The following is a 19502-nucleotide window of genomic DNA, read 5'->3' on the forward strand; positions in this document are numbered from 1 at the left end:
GAGCGCGCAGACTATTTCATTCATACCCCATCGCTCGACGGGACGCGAAATTCGATTAATTGATATCGATTGTCACAGATAAATTCGTCACTCTTTGCAACGTTAAGCAAGATCAAATATATCCGAGTGGAACAGAAAGAAATCGATCGTTAACGCGCGCAGCGAACGTCGCCAAGCTTCGCAGGCTGAAGCCACCCCTTCTGGAGGAGTCCGTTTCTCACCCTCGTTCACCGTTCCTGCTCACCCTCGCCGGGTGTAACCGCGAGGCGAAACGATACGCGTCCAAAGCAGCGAAGGGGCGAGATCGCTAGCAGAGGGGTGGTTGATTTGGGGCGCGAGTTGAATACAGAACGGATTACCACCCCTCGAGGCGCGATTCGGCTTAGGAAAAGGGGTGGCAGCTTGACTAACGGACGTCGCGACGCTACGGCTAAACGCTCGTGTAATCCCTTCCAACTGGACACGCGCGTCACTTCACCAAGATCCCATTTCGTGCAGGGCCTGTACAACCCCTTCGCAGCTAGCCGCGATAATTATTTCCTTTCAATTTCGCGCCATTCGTTCACGAGAGGCGCGCGGGGTTTTCGGATTTTCTAGCGGCAATAATTCTCAGTCGCTTGCCCTTGCACCTTTTCATCTTCCCGCCGGAATAATTGGCTAAAGGGATTTGTAAAACGCGTAATTACAGCTCGGACAGGCCGTAAGTGTTTCGTCCGCGGGAATTTTAATAATCGAACGTCGATCCACGGCCCCGAGGCGTAATTACGTGTAATTCTAAAATATGCACTTCGCTCGCGTCCGGTCGAAATTAATTGCTGAACCGGCGGGCAACCCAGTTATTACTATGTAACGCGGTCTTAATAAATCAGTCGTTAAATAAAACCATACAGTGTTAAACCTTCGCGCGGAATACACAATGATCCACTCGAGTCCAATTAATTAAAACGCCCTCCATTACCCTGACCGTGGCTACGAAATATCCCAAGTAAATTGCGAGAAATAAATTTCAAATTTAACTTATCCTTCCAACCGTATTAACGATACATAACATTCAACCGTAACCCTTTTTAAACACCCATATTAATGCCACACGAATCACTGCGTTACTACAAGATCACCACGAGAAAACGATTAGCATTCGAAACGGTAACGAACCTCGATCTCTTTCACCCCGTGAACGAAGGGGTGGATCGGTACCAGCGGCTTAATAATTCGCCTTCGCGGTCGTCTTCACCAGCCGCGCGCACTCTCGCGTGAAATGCGTTCCGCGTCGCGTTATCCGGCGCCGTAACAGCCGCGTCTCGACGTCGCAACCCTTTCTCAGTATAATTTATCCCGTCCCTCTTCTCGCGACGCGGACCGATCGCGCCCTTCATCGACGGCGAGCGCGCGAGAACGGGCAGAGGGTCTTTTCATTTTCGCGGTCGACGAGGAGGGACATGAGCCGCGTGGCCGACAAGGGGCTGAGAGGAACAGCGCGGAGAAACAGTGGAGGGACGACGGTGGTGAAACGAAGGAGGTCTGCGAACCGATGGCTGGGGCGAAAAGAGCGACGGTGGGGTTGCGACGCGCTGTTAGGGGTGGCGAATGAGTCGAGGTGAGAGAGAGACGGTCGCGAAGGGTAGCTACGATGAGGAGGGAAGCTGCGTGGAAAGGATGGAGAAGATCGAACGGAAAGAGAGAGGAGGAGACGAACGAGAAGGAACGAGGGTCGCGAAGAGCAGAAGGGGTGGTAAGACGAGAAAGATAGAGAAAGTACAAGAGTAGAGGATACAGAATGTGCGAGGGAAGGAAAAAGCCGATTAAAAGAATGGACAGAGACAACATAGAGGGTGGGACAGATGCAAACTGGTGGGGGTGATGAGGGAACAAGGGTAACGAAAATCGAACAGGGTGAGACGAGGCGAAAACGACGGAACAAGAGAGAAGAACGAAAAAAAAGGGGATTAAAAGGTTGAAGAGAGAGGATCCTGAGGAGGGTTCGAGCCGAAGGAAGAGGGTGGAAGTGAACGCGTGGAGGAGAAACAGGACTGACAGAGCGTGCTGGTGGAAGAGGACAGAGGGTGGTCAGGGGCTGCAATAAGAGCAGAAACATCGGTGCCAGATGAGTGTGCCGTGAGTCATGCCGCATTCAGACCTCGACTTTTCTCTCCCCGCAATAAAACTCGGTAATATTACCGGGGTAATCTGCCCCGTGGGTGCGTCCGGTTGCGAATTCACCCGCCGGTAATTAAAGTCCCGCGTCCCGTCTCTCTCTTTCCATCAGCGAGCGCCAACCCCCTTTCGAGACACGGTCACGCACTCCGTTCCTCCGACGCGTCTCCTCTCCTCTTCTCTCCTCTCTCTCTATTTTTCTCCTGGTTCGTTGGTTTACGACGCGGTATCGTGCCGCGTGAAAATGAATTTTTTCGATGACGGTCGACTGGGGGGTGTGCATCGAACGCCACGCGTCGCGAGAATTCCTGTCGCGTTTCGACGGCTTTTTTCTGAATCTTTTTTCACGTATCGCGGTGGTTTTTAGACTCTGTGGTCACTCTGTTCTGTTCTCGATTAAACGTGACTTTTTGTGGACCTTGCTCAACGAGATTTGCAGAGTTCAGTGAAGTGTGTAGTTGTTTTTTTTTTTTTTAGGAGAGTAAAATAATGAAACGATCATGAATGCGTAAGCAACGATTCGAAGGATGTAAAGTGGGACAGAAAGAGGAAATGAATAGGACTGTGTGTACATAGTAATGGGAGGAGAGGGCGTGGAAAAACGGGGCGTAAATTTGTCGACGCTGAGCGCAGGGAATCCTTGACGATCGTATAATTCAAATTGTCTTCTGCATTATGTAACGGGCAGGCTATCTTCTTCCACCGGGCGCATTCATCGCGCGTGTCTACGAAAATAAAACGTCCCAGGGTTTCTCTACGAATACACGGGGTGTCACCTGTCAGAAGCGACGTGGCCTTACCTTTGCGGCTCGAGGACGCGCTCGGCCATTGTTCGCGTGGAAGAAAAACTACCGATTCAAGGGGAGAACCCCGAGTGGCTCGATTAATTGTTCCGTAAATGCAACTGTTACGAGAAACTGCAACGCGGTTGCCTGCGTTTCTGCGGTTTTTAAATCAAATTTTTACGAGAAAGAAGGAACACGTTTGTGACTGTTTTTTTAAATTGCACGTTCCTCAGCCGCGGATCTTTTCTCCGAAACGTAGCCTTTTTAATGTTGCACTGGTTTTATGTTTGGATCGTTATGTAATCACGGTTTGTGACACTCTAGAAGACTGCATTCCTTCTATTTGCATTCTTTCCTACTATTTCACACTCTGTTTACTATCCGTTAAATTTAGAAACAAACTCCTTCAACTGTTTAATTGTAAACCGCTCGAGGGTTTCACTCGAGGAACAAAGAGTTTCAATCGTTGGTACATTCATTTGTGTCTGCAGTTTGTCGTGCCTTTAACTCGTTTCGAAACAATGCTATTGCTCTTACTAAAAATAAAGATAAACAAGTAAAACTAGAGCTTCTTTCCTTCACAAATATTATCAAATGATAAACAAAACGCTCACTTATAAAATAACTCATTAATAAGTATAAAAAAATATGAACCTCTTCGTCCCTAAATAAATCATTCGCAAATTCGTTCGCCACTTAGTCGAACATCGAGACTCAATTTACTCCAAAGTAACGCCTCCATTTAAAAAACCTAACTCCATCGTCACACTTCTTCCTCGCGAATTCACTTATTTCCCCTTCCGCGACAGCCTTCGCTTGCAACATACTCCGCTGCAAGCCCATCGAGACACCCGCAGTGCGATGCATCGCGTCGAATCGGTTACGTTTTAATTACCGATCCGCGTCGCGCTCGAAGGACGCTGGATCCCGGGCATTACGCGTGAAAGCCACGTCCTGCGAGATAAACGGCGCCGGATTAATGTAATAGAGTGATTAATCGCGCGAGCGTCGATCGAACGCGCGGGACACGTGCTCGCAGACAGGTCGAAGCGTCTCGCGCGCGGACGCGAGGCGACCGGATCTCCCGTGGAACCAGTTCTAATGGTCGCACGGAAATTCGCGACCCCTGAAGGATCGCCGCTGTGAAACGACGCTCTGCTCAGCGGCGGAGAATTAATCGACTCGCTTTGGCTCGAATTTTCGATCGAACCGTGAAGCAACGGTGGTTGCAGCGGTCTCTCTGTTGCGGATAATGGATAGAGTCTTCGTGTTTGAAACTACAAAGAACCGAAACGATAGAGATCCATTATTTTGCGAAACTCGGTCACTCTACATAACTTTACTCGAACTTCTCGAATACTTCATCTTTATTACGAGACTGCCATGTTATTTGTCAATGCGAACAAACGCCACGTAAGCCACGAACTCGCGTACTTCTTTCAAGAATTATGTACAAAATGATCTCTGCCTTTGTAATCGTTCGTTCTTTACACGAGCAAGAGAGAATCGAAGCTTTCTCGAGAGATGAGAAAAAAATATGCGAAACATCCTCCATTCTTTCGCGCGGATTTATTCCTCCCCCCAAAGCGCTATAATAAAATGTCCTCCCTGTTCGTGAGAGATCTAAATCTTCTCGATGGACGGCGCAAACTACGAGAGATCGCGTATTTTCGGAAAGGCGCAGCGCGATAAATTTTTTTCAAACGATCCCACCCGTCCCGCAGGAAAGTCCGCGCGTCGTCGTTGCGGGACGCGGTTCCGAGGAGAGGCGCGCGTTCGAAAAATTGCCCGACCCTCCGCGGGCCGCGTATTTATAGAGCGATATATCCGAACCGCGTCGAAAATAGCGCCTTATGAGAAGGTCGTCGACCTACTTGTTCCCGATCTGACGACTTTTAACGACGCCCCCGCCAAAGTGCTCTAATGAAACGGCTCCATTAAACCGCGAGGAAGACGCGAGCCGTGTCTGCGTCCCTGAAAAACAAACGCGTAACGAGCCAGCAGTCTGCTAATATTTACGCATTATTATTATCTTTCTCGAGACGAAACGGTTACCATTTCGATCTTCGAAACGTCTCGACTGGGTCTTCTTTGTGCTCGAAATCGAATGAGAAGAAAAATCGATCTGTTTGAAATTTTTCTTGTCGCAGGTGTTTAACAATTAAATTGATATATTTGATTTTTTGGGCGTCTTTTCTCGAGTCAAAGCAGCCTGAAGTTATGTCGCGAGAGTGGGAGACAGAGGTGGGACGAAAAAGAAATTCCACTCTCAGGTGGTTTCGCGAGGGTGATCGAAAATAACCGGCGAGCGGCGTTCTCTCTTTTCCGCGCGACGTAATTCTGGCGACGCGGCGAATTTGCCCGCGAGTTTCAAAATTAACCGCAAGGTCAACGGAATCGGCCATCCGAGCGACGATCCCGACGACACGGTCGAGGCCAGCCGATCTCGAACCGCGATCCTCGAGCCTTCCAACTCTCCAACGATTCTTTTCTCTCGAGCCTCGCCGCAACGCGTGTCGCCTTCGACCGTTTCGAATTCTCCAAGAATATTTGCTAAATTTTCCAGATTCTTCGCTACCTTTTTCCACGCTTTACTCGCCATTCTCTGTCGATGCGTGTCTCGATTACGATTTTCATTTATTGTATTTAAATCGCGCAAGGAAACACGATAATTAATTACATTGAAAGACGACGATACGAAGACTGAAACATCGATCAGCTGTATAGTAAATTTAAATGTTCGCCTCGTACATCGTCCGCCAAAGAAGCTCCAGTTTATTTTCCATCGACAATCGGGCTCCTCGATCGAACACACAGAAACAGAGGGTCGATCTCTTAGTCGCAGCCGGCAGGCTGCCCTAAATCAAGTTCCACGGGCCTGTTTCCCGCATCTTCGAGCAATCCGACAAAACGAAAACCTCCCCACGGGTATCGAGACGTTCCGGGCGACCGCAGTTCCAATCGGCAGGACGCGAGCCTCTTAACCCAGTCAGAGGCGCACAAAGACCGACCACCGTTCTCCGGGAACGTCCCACAAGTGTCTCGAAATAACGTCGCGGGGGCACGATCGAGCTCAATTTCGAGGACGACGCGTTCGCACGACCGTGGGATCGACGCTAGATGAAAACGCGAGGATATGGTTTTCTTCAGGGCACTTTGCTCTTCGAACGTTCGCAAGATATTAAAAATTAAACTCTCAAAATCGCTAGACGTAAAAATAATAAAATTTCTCTGACATCGCAGCAGTCACTCCTCTGTTAATCTATTAAACTCTTAGAAATAGCGCTCTAAGAGGTTAAATCGAACGGTCCACGTTCGAAAGCTCGTCGTGATGGCACGATAGAGTTCAATTTTGAGGACCACGCCTTCGAGCGACCATGGAATCGACGCTAGATGAAAACACTCGCATACGGTTTTCACCAGAGCACTTTGCTCTTCGAACATTCGCACGATATTAAAAATGAAACTCTCAGATCGTTAGAAATAAAAATAATAAAATTTCTCTGACGACGCTCTCCGAGTCACACCTCCCACAATCTATGAAACTCTTAGAAAGATCGCGCGAGGAGGTCAAAACGAACGGTTCACGCTCGAAAGCTGGTCGCAGGTAGGCGCGCCGCGGACAGGCTTAGGACACGCGTGGCCTGACCGATGGGACACGTCACGGCAGGCCGATTTCACGGGGAGAACGCGAGGCTGCGTTATCGGGTTCATCGCACCCGATGCGTGCCGCGTTCCCGCCAGCCGATTCCTCATTTCTTCTCCCCAGGGACGGAGGTCGTCGCGACTACCGCGGCGGGATATACCGCGCCGAAAGTCAAGGACGAAGGACCGTCCAGCCAGTGTATTAACGCCAAGGTCATCGCCGCCTTCGATCCTGCCTCCTCCTACTCGCGAGACCGCAACCGTCCTCCGCGTCGCACCTGTTGTCCACCGCCAGTCGAATCGATCGACATCGATTCGCCTCCGTCCCTTTTTTTCTGCTCCACGCGATCGACCAAATCGATTCTTGGGTCCTCGTGCAATCTTTCTGGGCCAGGCGGGACACGCTGATCTTCGATCTCTCTTTTTCTTTCATATTTGTGTGCGAAACGATCTTGCCAAGTTCGAGCGAGATATCAGAGATAGAATTTTTCGCTGATTGAGAGCAGGAGTTTGAGGAACGGTTCTTCGTTTAGGAAGTCGATGGAATTTGAACGTGATTGTCGTTTTTAACAATTGTGATTTTGAATCTTGTTAAAGTGATGTCTGCTGTAGCGTAGAAGAGTAGCGAATGGAGGTTGGTAATGTCTTTTGTTTAAGATGCTGAGTCTGGTTTGTGAATACGTATCGAATTTAAGTATTACACTGTGTGGAATAATTGTAACGCGCGCGGCAGAATTCGAATGACCAAAGCAGCAAAGTGTATTAAATTCTGCATGCTTAACCTGAATTATTGAAACGCTTCGCTGCAATTTCGCTAATGCCACTCATTAATAGGCATCTATCATCTCTATTATTCACCTACGATTCTGTGCATGCGATGAGCTCAATACCGTTACCAACCAATATTCAATACCGCCAACATAAAATACACACTCCGCCGTGCCAATTCGATTCGCGCGAAATTACTCTACCGCATAATAAAACAAACAAACTAAAAAAGAAAAACTTCATTAAGAATACAAACAGGAGAAACACAAGTATAACAATTATTCCAATTCATAGAGAAAAAAAGACCAGAGAAAAACTCAGCAAAGGTGTCGCGATAAAAAGATGATTCGTTTAGCGATCCAATTACAATAATACAAAATCGTTAAGCTCGAGACCTAAATACGGTTGACGGTAGCGGCGAGAAAGTTGACGAGCTTGCAAGCTCGTTAGCTCGACGCTGAGAGGCTTCCACGGCCGTTCGTGGCTGCTTCTTTTCCAGTTGTTAATTGCATTCTGCCACGGGAACGATATTTAATCGATCGCGGATCACCGACACGCTGCGAGGAGGAATATATAGGCCAGGAAGACCATAAATAGCGTCTGGTCGCAGCTGTCGACGCCAAGAACATAATGCGCGTCGCTGCACGCGTCCCAACCGCCCCCTCGCCTACGAGGAAAATTCAATTTTCAATCGTCCCGAACGGGGCTGCGAGAATCCACGAGGGACTCGATAACCGCAGATGCAACGCCGCGATTCTGCCACCCCGTTCGCCTTCGATTTACCCGGGGATCGGTCCCGTCGGTTAATGAGACGGGGACGCCTGTGCGGACTCCCGACGGTCGCGACTTTTATTGACATTTATCGAAGCAATTTGTATCGGGGCTCTTTGAGGAGTCGGCGCGTTTAAACATTTAAAGCTGGCGGAGATAGAAAACCAGCCGCAAAAGGTTACGTTAATTGGACGATCCTTCTTGTTCAGCAGGCATTGTTCACTGTCTAATCAATGATTCTTTCATTTTTCAAAAGGAACTTGGCGAACTTTGGGTTCAAAGGGAAGAGCGTGGAATGAAGTACTTTTTTCTTTTTCTTTCTTAAACTCAACGCATCGAATTAGAATGAAATGTTATCGTTCGTCGAAAACACTTGAGCAGACTACTCGATCGTTTCATCCCCCGTTTTCTGAAAACGCTTCGCGCACGCCTTCGCTATTTCGTTCCGTCCATTTCATCCGGCGAGGGGATTCCCGAAAACCATTGGTCGAGAATAAAAAGCTGGGAGCACGCGAGAAACGGGATTGAAAGTCGATTCGAACGCGTTATCGAGTGCACATCGAACTGTATTATTTGCGGGATACGAGTGTACACACATCAGATGATCGAGCGCGGGGCGGAATAAAGAGCAATCGCGGCGGAGAACGTGTCGAGCCTCGTAGAAGCTGCAACAGGGGGAGGGGGGCGCGAAAATAAAAAGAGAGAAAAATGAAACGGAGAGAGAGAGAGAAGAGAAAAAAGGGTAGGAAACCGGGTCGATCTATAAAAGTCGATCCGGATACGCGAACGGGGAATAATTCAATTCGAACGCGTCCACGCGCGCCACGCGTGAAAACCCGTTGCCCGTCCCATTTATAATCCTCGATATTTGTTTAATTCGACCGTTTAATTAACCGCTGGCTAATGAGAATTCGAGCCACCCTTGCTCGCGAGAAATATCTTCCCCTGGCGTTCTCCTGCGCGCGATTTAATCGTTTAAAAAGCGAACGACCGGTGGAAAAAAAAGGCGTCGTCGTTTAAAATCGCAAATGTTTGCCGATTACGCGCGCAAACGGTTCGATCGACCACGCGCTCGATTATTCCGTTTTAATCGTGTCCGTTTACGCGGTGCCGGATGATTGTAATTCGCGTGACGTTCCATGGGGCGCTCCAAGTTTTTTTGACGAGCGTAGACGCTCTGCTTTCGCTGGGTTACGAGGAAAAAATTAATTGCTCTACATTTATTAAACGCCAATACGTTCTAGAACTTTATTTTGCTCCGTCGAATCGATTAATACTCACTTTACGGTTTTAGCTGAAGGGTTCTTTGCGATTCGAGGCTCGCTCGATGTTTCACTTCATTCGGTTGATACTCAATCAGTTACGTTCACAAGCTGTTAATCGTTCAGCTAAATGCTCTATTCTTCCATTTACTTCTAACAGGTTAGGCTTTGATTAAGAGAAATGTGTTTCTCAAATTACTACGATTCATTAAAAATCACTCGAGCATCGATTAAACAATATCCAATAGAATTTAACCCTTTTCGCTCGAACGACGACTCTCACTCGCCACGATGTTTCGCGTGGCAACTCGAGCGGCTGTATTTGCGCTGATTTTCCTTATCTCCAGTTGATAGATGCGAAGTATTGGTTCGCGAATAGGTCCCTTAGGCTGTTTATGTTTTCGGTTGGAAAGCGACACTGTGACGTCAAATTCCTCTACGACTGTAGTCCTGAATACGATGTGTCTACCGTTAGTACGGTTTCGACGGTCGTAGCGAGCACATTTGTCGCGAAATTTTGCACCACTCGTTTGAAAGTTTTAAGGCGAGTTTCATTTTGAATTGATCATGATTAAATTGGTGGTAGAGCAAGTGTAAACAGTAATTACGTATCGGGTGTGGAGAAATAGAAAAATTAGTGTAACAGACAGTGACGTAAGATCCAAGCAACTCAGAATGCCCTGGTAAGTGTTTTCTATAATATCGCAAACACCACTACAGAACTTGAACTTCGATAATTATCTGTGTCAAAATGTAAACACGGATAATATATATCAAAATACAACACTTTCGTATGTTTATTCTTCTATAAATTCATTTACGCGCGAAATTGTCTCGAGTTGCAGCGTCGCGCGATCGAAAAAGTCGTCGAGCGCGAAGGGTTAAGCAACCCCACGAATTAGAAATAATGGAAATTACTCGATTCTTTGGATAAGATCGACGAAAACTCGCCCAGATTCCTCCGAGTGGGCGTCGATCGCGACCTCAACCACTGGCAAGTGGAATAGTCGCGTCGCGGATCAGACGACCAGCCGCCAGCAATTCCACGTGGGAAATCGAGCCTGGAGGCGGCGTTGAGAAATTCCTGGCAATAAAACCGCGATCAACTCTCCTTTCCTCCAGCTCGCGTCTCCTTTGCGCGTTCCGCGCGACTGAAATATTTTTTAATTAAACCAGCAGCCCGCGAACGCGAAGGGTTGGAGGGCGGGGGTTGAAGAAAGTCGCGGATCAGCGAGTACGAAAGAAAATCCGGCGCATTATTTCGCGGCTCTCTCGCTGGCGTCCGTTGAAAAGCTCGCGTTACTATTGCGAAACGCTCGTCGCGGTCCTTTTTCCCTCCCTCGCGACCCGTGGAGGGGGTGGAAAAAGAGGGTAGCGGCTGGCGAGCGTCGCGACGACGTGGCGGCGGTCTCAAAGGTTAACGCGGCGAGCGTTAATCCCGTTTTCTTGGCCGCTTTCGCGTGCACCAGGCGTGGGGACCGAGGGACAGATATCGCGATCCCGTTTCAAGGAGGAATATTCTGGGCCTTAATTAAAACGCGCGAGGGTGGCGCGAGCAGAGGACAACGGCTGGGATATCGCGGTTGAACGTTCGAGAAAACGGAATTGTTAAACGCTACGCTGATTCCAGAGGCTTTTCTGGTTCCTCTCCTCGATGGAAACGCTTTGACGAATGGCGGTTCCTTTAAGAACGAGCGATGAGCGATGGTGTTTGGGCATCGTCGGGCTCGAAACGAGCGAGAGCGGACGATGAATGGATAAGGGTGAGATATGGATAATTTGCTTGACCTCTGCCGCGCGATTAAAAAGATTGATGACCGTTGGAAGCTCTATCGGAATTGAATTATTCATAGAAAGATGTAATTATTAACGCATAGACTCTCTTTCCAATTAATCACTACTACGCCACTCGAAGCACCCTAGAAAAAAAGAAACCCGTGATCCTGCATCCTGTAACCGCGAACAGAGCTCGGTTGAACAGAAACACGCGAGGCCACATCCTCGAAAGAGGCCACGCACCAGACAATAGACTTCCGGTTCCCAAAAGGAAAGAAGACGAGGAAACGCGAGAGGGAAGGTGCTGAAAGGGGTGGTCGGTAGAAAAGGGAGCGCGACAGTCGCATCGAAGGCGAGTAGTGTAGTCGTCATAAAAATGGCGTGGAAAAAAATAAAACACGACAGAGGCGGATAGCGAGGAAGCGTGGAATCGCGTCTCTCGCAGGATAGGAAAGAGAGAGGTGGTTAAGAGGGAAGATGGAGAGAGAGAGAAGCCGCGGCGGGCAACCGACCGGATGACGGGGTCTGGGGTCACGGATGGGCGGTGGCAGGACTGGTTTCGGACCAGTCAAGAGGAGAAGAGCAGCTCCGCTCTATCTGTCCGGGGCTTTACGTGCCACCTTCTACCGGGTGGGAACGTTCGAACGCGCCGAAACGCGATCCCGTGCCCGTGAGAACCGCCGATTTCGCGGTGCGATCCTCCTCGAACAGAGATCAAAAGGATTATCATCCTCGATTCCCTCTCGCACCTCTCACTTCCATTTTCCGCTTTATGGTCTACGTGTTGTCCGGCTGGACGATCGCGATGGGCACCGCGTGTGGGAAGGTGTTAAGCCTTTCTTGTTCGCCACGAGAAAAATTCGGACGCTTATCCTGTTAGAGACGAGGTTGCTCTCGCGTTTCGGTATTCCGATTTGACACGGAGTTTTCTTGCAACATTGTGGATTTAAATTGCTTCAAAAGATATTTCTATGATTGTACCTCTTTAAATAGTAGATAGTTACAGGAAATTCGAAGAAATTTTGCTATAAAAAGATGTTATCGTGAAAGAACATTGACTTATTAAATAAATGGAAGTTTCTTAAGGATCGTCAAGAGATTGAATCAAAGAAACAATATCTGTTTTACTCGATAATACAGCATATATAGCATTTGAAAAATGTTGCGTATCGCAACGAAACCCTAATCAAACGAAACTATCCCAACTGCAGCGAAGTTTATTTCTCGTCGCACCTCATCTAAATTTAACAGCAGGGCACTCGGGACGGTTTTTAAACCCCGCGGGGTGTTTCCCGTTTCAAAAGTCGCTAATTCTCCTTGCAACCGCGTTGGGTAGAAATTCCCGCGAGATAAGGGAGGGAACCGTTGGCCGCGTCCTCTCCAAATTGGACGCGTTTCCCCGAATCTGGCCGATCTCATAACTCACCCTCACCACGCCGCGAACCCCCTCGCCAGCGGCCCGAGGGAAAACAAGAATCACGGAAGATGCTCGTCGCGAAAGAATGCCCGGGATCTTCCCTTATTTCCGACGCGACAGCTGCTCGATTCCGCGGAACTTTTACTCGAGGGTGACTGAAGGCATCCGTCAGACCATCCCCCCGTCGACTGGCCCCGTTTTCTCTAGACGAGCGTCGATGAAGCTGCGAAACGATCCGTGGATGTTGGATCGTCACGCGTTCACGTTCGACTTCTCTGAGAAATTTAAATAGTTTTAAACTGGATAGTTTGAATCTCGAGGAATTGATTGGTGATGGACGGTGGAAGGTATGAAAGGGATGAATGGGATAAGCGAGTTAAGCTTGATTAAAATTTCATCGAATTTTTATGGTCGACGTTGACTTTGATCGAACGATCGGCGATCGTTATTTGTTTCTTCGTAAGTGACAGATGATTGGCAATAAAATAATTATTATTTTTTAATGAAATACTCGCTTAACTTCAATTTAGTTTCGATGAAAGGTTCTTTGAGTGAGATTTAAGCGAAAATTGCTAAGCTTCCAGAACGTTATTTTATTCTAAACCTGCTGTGTATATGAATTATTACTGTTCTATTTCTTCGAAGCAGATTTATATAATGAAAAACTGTACGCAAGAGAAACTTACTCGATCAAACCTGAAGTTACGTTCGTAATTAGGAAATTATTCAAGCTGGAAGATAACAATTTAAAAGAACAACTACGATCCATCAGGGCGAAAGAACCGAGGACTTTTTAAGGAGCTCAAGGAATGGGTAACGCGGACTCGCAGTTTTCCGCGAGTAAACAGCTCCCACGGAACGGGAAGCTTAGAACTTACAGCGCGGAGGATCGCATTATAAGTGAAAATTAATGCAAATCTCCTAAGAGCACAGTTAGCACGTCGAGATCCGTCCCGTTCGCGATGTTCCCGTGTTCCAGCTTTATTATCTCCGCGATCTGCTCCCAAGTCTCGTCTCCTTCATCGCTGCGACTTTTCCGCGTGTCTCCTTTCAACCCGTCCGTCTCCAGCGCGTCCCAGATCCATCCAGTAGCCGCCACCTGCTTCTTCCATCGTCGTTGCCAACTCTCTGTCAAGCTCGACGAAATCTCGCTCGCTTTCCTCCTTCGTTTCGCTTCTCCTCGCCTTTTTCTTCAACCCAGCAGCCTCGCCAGTCACTGCTGATCGTTGGTAACGCGTTGAACGATACTTCGGACAGCTACCAAAGATTTTAGCGACCCAGCTGTTTACTCAGCTGTGGCTAAGCTTCTGACAGCTCGTTTGGGGTTGGGTTAAATTACCACTCTCGATGTTTGTGTATACAGTAATAATTGCATCTAGCTTGGACGCTGTGCTATCCTCAAAATGAAGAACGATGAAATTACTATTCGAAGAAGCATCGTCGATAATCATCCCCTGTGGCTCCTTCCAGTGTGGTTGGCACCCTCGGAGCTTCTTCGCATCCTGTCGCGACACGCGAACAACAGCCGCAGCAGTGACAAATTACCCTCGAAAACTAACGGTCGAAAGAGGAACCGCGAAACTATAGACACGCGCAGTGTCTGATGATGTATTAACGCGTCGACTTCCATACTTTCGAGCGTAACAACGGGGCGAGCTGAGGCGGTTTTATTACACGACCACGCTTCTGATCCGTTGTTCGACGAATTAATTTCCACGACGTCGTCGACGAGACGCCATCCAACGTTAACGACCCCTGCTGGTGGTTTTTTTTTCGGGAAGCGTCGCGGGTTTCGGGGCTGGGATCGCTGCAGATTCGACGGTGCTTGAAAACGACGAGGGCTTCTTGCGTGCCTTCCGCGGGAATTCGAGAGCCTCCCTTTGTTTTACTGCGGCCAGGCTCGTGAAAGGGATCGGGGCACGTGATTTTGTAGCCGCGCAGCTCGCGAGTCGAGCCTCTCCTTAAGCGTTCTTAATATTTTTATTTTTCGCGACGTTGCGCCGCTGTCTATTGTTCCACGTATTAATACTGTGGACGATATTCACGTTCGATTTAGAATTCGCTACTTTTTTCTTTCTATTCAAAGAAAAGTGTAATTGTAAATAGAAATTTGTATCGACTTTATAGGAGAAAAATATTGAACAATTGGAACGCCATCGCCTGTCAATTTTCTGGACGATGGTCGATCCTTTCTCATGGCGAGGACGCGCGATCGGTCGATGGAAACGGAAGGGTGACGAATTAACGCGGCTATCTCGCGTCCCACGTTCTGCTCCCTTCTCTCCCTCTCGCAACCCTTCCGTTGCTCGACGACGATTCCGTTTCATCCGCGTGCCACGGACAGCGCTCGTAAAGAGGATCGATCGCGCAAAACCCAGCCGCCCCCTTTTCGGTGTTTCCACCCTCCCGCGAAATGCTCGATCGATGCGCGGATAGTCGAGCATCGTCGATTCTCATCGACAGCCCAGCTGGATGTTTTGAATATTCCAAGGATTCGTCATCTGTTTCATTTTGTGTCGAAGGGTGGTTTTTTATTTTCGATGAAAAATTACGATCGTTCGTCGAACAGTTCAGCTTCGAACTGGAAGATTCTCAGTTACTTATTCGATGCTCGAAGTGGCTCGCGTTTCATTCGAAAAATATACAAAGCGCTGTTTGAATTTTCTGCGAAAAACGAGCCAGGCAACAGCGTCCAGAGAATTATCGGGTAATCTAAATTTTGCAATATAGTCGTAGGGGATCCTCGCCTCTTCGTTCTTCGTTGCGTTCTTCCTCGTTGAACGCCGCGTTAAATCTGCACGACCCACTTTCCAGCTCTTTGTTCAGAAAGCGTAACTACGTTCCCGAAAATGAGACCGTGAATCAGCTCGTGATGACACACGAAAAATCGTGAAGCGAGAACCGTGGCGCCAAAGTGCTCGACGAAGATATGGCAAGATTAACATTGTGGCCATATCGAGCGCTGGACGATATTAGTAGTACGAGTCAATAAATACACCCTCAATCAAAACCATCTGTCAATAATCTACATAACCCAAACGATCGCTATTAATCGTGACAATAAATCACTAACGAGTCGATAGAATTCACTCGCGCCATCTGCTTCCACAGACTCCATTATCATCCCCCAATTGCGAGTCTTCGAAAAAAAAAATTTCTCAACGCGTGCACCCCGTTATTTGCATATCCACGCGTGGATGAGAGCGCAGGCGAGATGAACAGAGGAGTAGAGGAAGAGATAGAGAGAAAAGCTCGATAAAGGGGTGGTGGAGAACGCGTCGCGACTCGACTCGCTGAAGAACAGCGCCGCGGGGGTGGAGAAAGAATCGCGACCGCTTTTAAAGTAAGATTCGCTTCGCAGCGATGCTTTCGAGCGGCCGCTTTCGAAAAAGCGACGGTCGGCGGTTTAATTAACTCCGGATTCTTCAACCACCGCGGCTGAACAATGTCGGGGTGGCTCGCACAGGGGGTGGCAGAGTTTTCCGAAATAATTACGCGCGACGATTCCGCTCGAGGAGACGAAGGGACGATGCGTCTGGTCTGTTTCGTGGACCAGATCGATTTTAGGAACTGCGAGACTGTTGCGAAGGGTGGGCCAGGGTTTCTGCGAACGTTGGGGTGGAAAATACAAGATATTTCAAGGATTTATTTCAAATATATTTGCTATTCATAAATAAATATTCTATATTGTAGAATTTCGTGTGTGAATTGAGTACGCGTTAATTTCAAGAGTAATATTAAAATCGTTATATTCGATCGAAGAATTCAGGGTGCAGGAGTGGAGATAAATTTGATGAGAATCACACGCGACGGAACATCGCGAGTAATTTTAACGGAGAGAAGATGGAATGGTTAAGGGATGGCGAAAGAGACACCGGCGCAAACAAATACCGGAGGGGTTGAGGGAAGAAAATATCTCGGCTCTGATCCACGCTGAGACGCGACTTTGATTCACTCCCCCACGAATAAAAGGGTTCTCCTCGAAGGACCGACACGAGTGGTGTCGTTACGCGTTCTACGCGACAGATTCCACCATCGTCCCCCCGTAGAATTTCGTTTAAAAGGGGTTGCGATCGGCGCTTCCTCGTCCCGTCTAGTGGAAGTTCTTCACGAAAATTTATTCACCGATCCACGTTTAATTGTCTATCGATCGGGACCGTCGTCTTTGTGCTCGTTCTCATCTTTTTCTTCGCGTTAATCGACTTGATTGCTGAGACAGAGAGGACTCTTCATCTCGTCGCGTTGTGTATTAAATGTTTAACTTCTTAGTGTCGACTGTTGATGGCCATTCTATTTATTATTCATCGCGCGAGCAAAAGATTTAACGATCACGAGTGTGATTTTCGAGAAATAAAACTGACTGCTTCGTGTTTAAAAATTATTTTCGATGGCGAAAGTAAAGTCTTTCTGGGTGTAAATTAAAAAAAATAGCATATGTGCTATAAAAAGGAGATAACGATAATTTGCAGCAAGCGTTCGGTGATAAATGGCTGCAGTCAATCTGTTGCGTCATCGAGTGGCGATCGCCAGGCGGAAAAGAAGCTCACGCTTGACTTGCAGATCGTTCCGACGATTTTCCAGCTCGATAGGGAACTGTGCCGCGCAAAGTTCACTTCGATGCTCAGCGAACAGATCGCGGATGGCGAAAACACATGACATACTTCTCGAATCATTTTATTTAAAAAAATCTAATTTAAAATCTAAAGTCGTTAAGAAATCAACCAAAACATTGACTCAGAGAAACTGATGACTCCAGCTAAGAGCTGAGTAACAATTGCTTGAAAAAAATAATTGTTCAACCAAAAAAAGCATCGATCTGCTCAACGAGCACGCTAATATATTATCACAGAAGCTAAAATCTTGATGAAACGCAACAGAATGGACGAAAAATGAACGCCTTGTTACGAAGAACACGCTGAGATCGAGGCGAAGAAAGAGAAAGAAGAAAGAGGCCGTTACGACGCGTCGAGGCAGCCTCATGAAAGATGACCGAGTAATTCGACGAGTCAGACGTAGCGAGACGCCACGTAAAGCCAGAGATGATCCCTGGGGATGAATAGAAACGATCCTGTTTACCCCTTTCCTGGTACCAGGCTCCAGGCAATACGGTATATAGATTTCTCCGGACCGCCAGAAGAACCTTCAACCATCGCGTTTATTCTTATTTCTCGCTTTTTCACCCCCGTTCCGTGATTCATTCGAATCACTCGGATTTACGCGCGCTCCCACCCCTTCCTTTCCACCCTCTCCTTCGACGAGCCGCTTCAGTTTCTTTCGCGCGGCTCTTACAAGAGAAAATCCACGCCTTTCCAGGTTTCGCGAGATCGATATCGCTCCAGGAAGTTCTCCGCTCTCGTCCTTTGTATCAACGCGGTAGAAAAGTTCGCCTTCTCCGCGAGCGCGGGGCTTAATTAACCCTCAGGATGCTCGATATCGCGCTAATCTCCTGGCAAGTTTCGAAACCAGCGGGGTCCATCGCATTTCGGGGATTTTCGACGGAAGGGTTCGTACTCGACTTCGTAATCTGGGGTTAGTCGATCGTTCGCGAGAGTTTCGCGACCTCTTACTGGGATTTTGGAAATTATTCGCATCTTTTCCTTCGAACTTCTTTTCGATGAGCGTCAGTAGAGTGTCGAGGGGTCTGTGAAAATTAATTGCAGATAAACACTAGTCGAAATTGACCGAGTTATTCTCCACGTACGAGTAATTCTCTCGATTACTCGTCACACGTTTCATTAATATCCCGTTATAGTAGCGAGCGAAAGCTGTGCTCGCGATTCGATTAAAACTTGACAATCTCTGTTCTTTACCGTGACACGTTCACCGCTAGAATTGCGATATAACGCGTAAATTAAGCCTCTGTGTAACTTGGATTCGGTTTGCTTAGGAGGAAAGAGGATTCCAACTGATTACAATTTCTGAGCCTTGGGTAGAAACTAGGAACTAATAATTAATACTGACAGCTCTGCGCCGATGCTATCGTAATGGCACAGCAATGAAGTGATTATACACGGTGAGAATCGAATTTTAATATACACATCCAAACTACAATATTTACTTTCATAACAGATACTCTCCATTTAAACTCTCGCCAGATAAAAAAAAACATAAAACAACTGAAAATTTCCATCAGCTCAGCTCTGCATGTAATCAATTCGAATAATCGTTGGTTGCGAAAAATTCAACAGCCCTTTCTCCTTAAATATAATTTCCGACATAGTCGCGGTGGCGCGATTAAATTTCGCTGCTGCAAACGTCGTTTGATCGCGCCCTTCCCTCGACAGGGCGGCTTTCAGAGCTGGGTAGCGATAATTGTTATCAAGAGGCCAGTGAGCGGCAGTCGTGAACCCCTTTGGAGCGCAGGGTGCGCACCCTGCGCTCGCCCAGCCGCGATACGTACCCTCGTTTGTTTCTGCTTCTTTGTTAACGGTAAACCCCTTCTCTCATTTGAAAGTCTAACCACCATCGGCACTCCTCGAGCTTCGCAAGGCGTTTCTTGCCCGCCACGCTGGGCAAAGCGATCCATCTCACTTTCCGTCCGCCCTGCCCCCACCCACTCGCTTGCTTTTTTACTTTCCACCTTGTCTGAATTATGATTTTCGCTCGTTCTTGCTGGCTCGTGCCTCGCCCTTCTACCCCTTTTCTTGCACACCCTTTGTCGATCGTTTCGCCCGATTCGCGAGCCAACGAACGAGTTTGGTGGTAGCGCGTGGTTTCTGACGGCGAGTCGCTCAAGGGTGGCTTTCGTGTCCTCGAGGCAACGTCGAGGCACTTTTCGCGAAGCTTCGCGGTTGGAAAATTTTTTAATCGATCAATTTAACGAACGAGGACAATATTTACGAGAATAGAAAGGAAGCTTTGATCTTTGCCTTCTGCTTCTCTGCGTTGCAAATAATATATTCGCGTCGGATAGTCGAGGTTCTG

The 19502-nt window shown here is 47.9% G+C and overlaps 1 protein-coding gene across 3 annotated transcripts in view; it reads right to left on the reverse strand.

Annotated features, from left to right (window-relative positions):
- Positions 1-19502, reverse strand: part of Nmo (serine/threonine-protein kinase nemo) — a 159322-nt gene that overhangs the window by 16751 nt on the left and 123069 nt on the right. The gene's annotated exons all lie outside the window — the stretch shown is intronic.

Source organism: Xylocopa sonorina, chromosome 8, assembly GCF_050948175.1.
Source record: "Xylocopa sonorina isolate GNS202 chromosome 8, iyXylSono1_principal, whole genome shotgun sequence".
In the NCBI taxonomy this organism is placed as follows: Eukaryota; Metazoa; Arthropoda; class Insecta; order Hymenoptera; family Apidae; genus Xylocopa; species Xylocopa sonorina.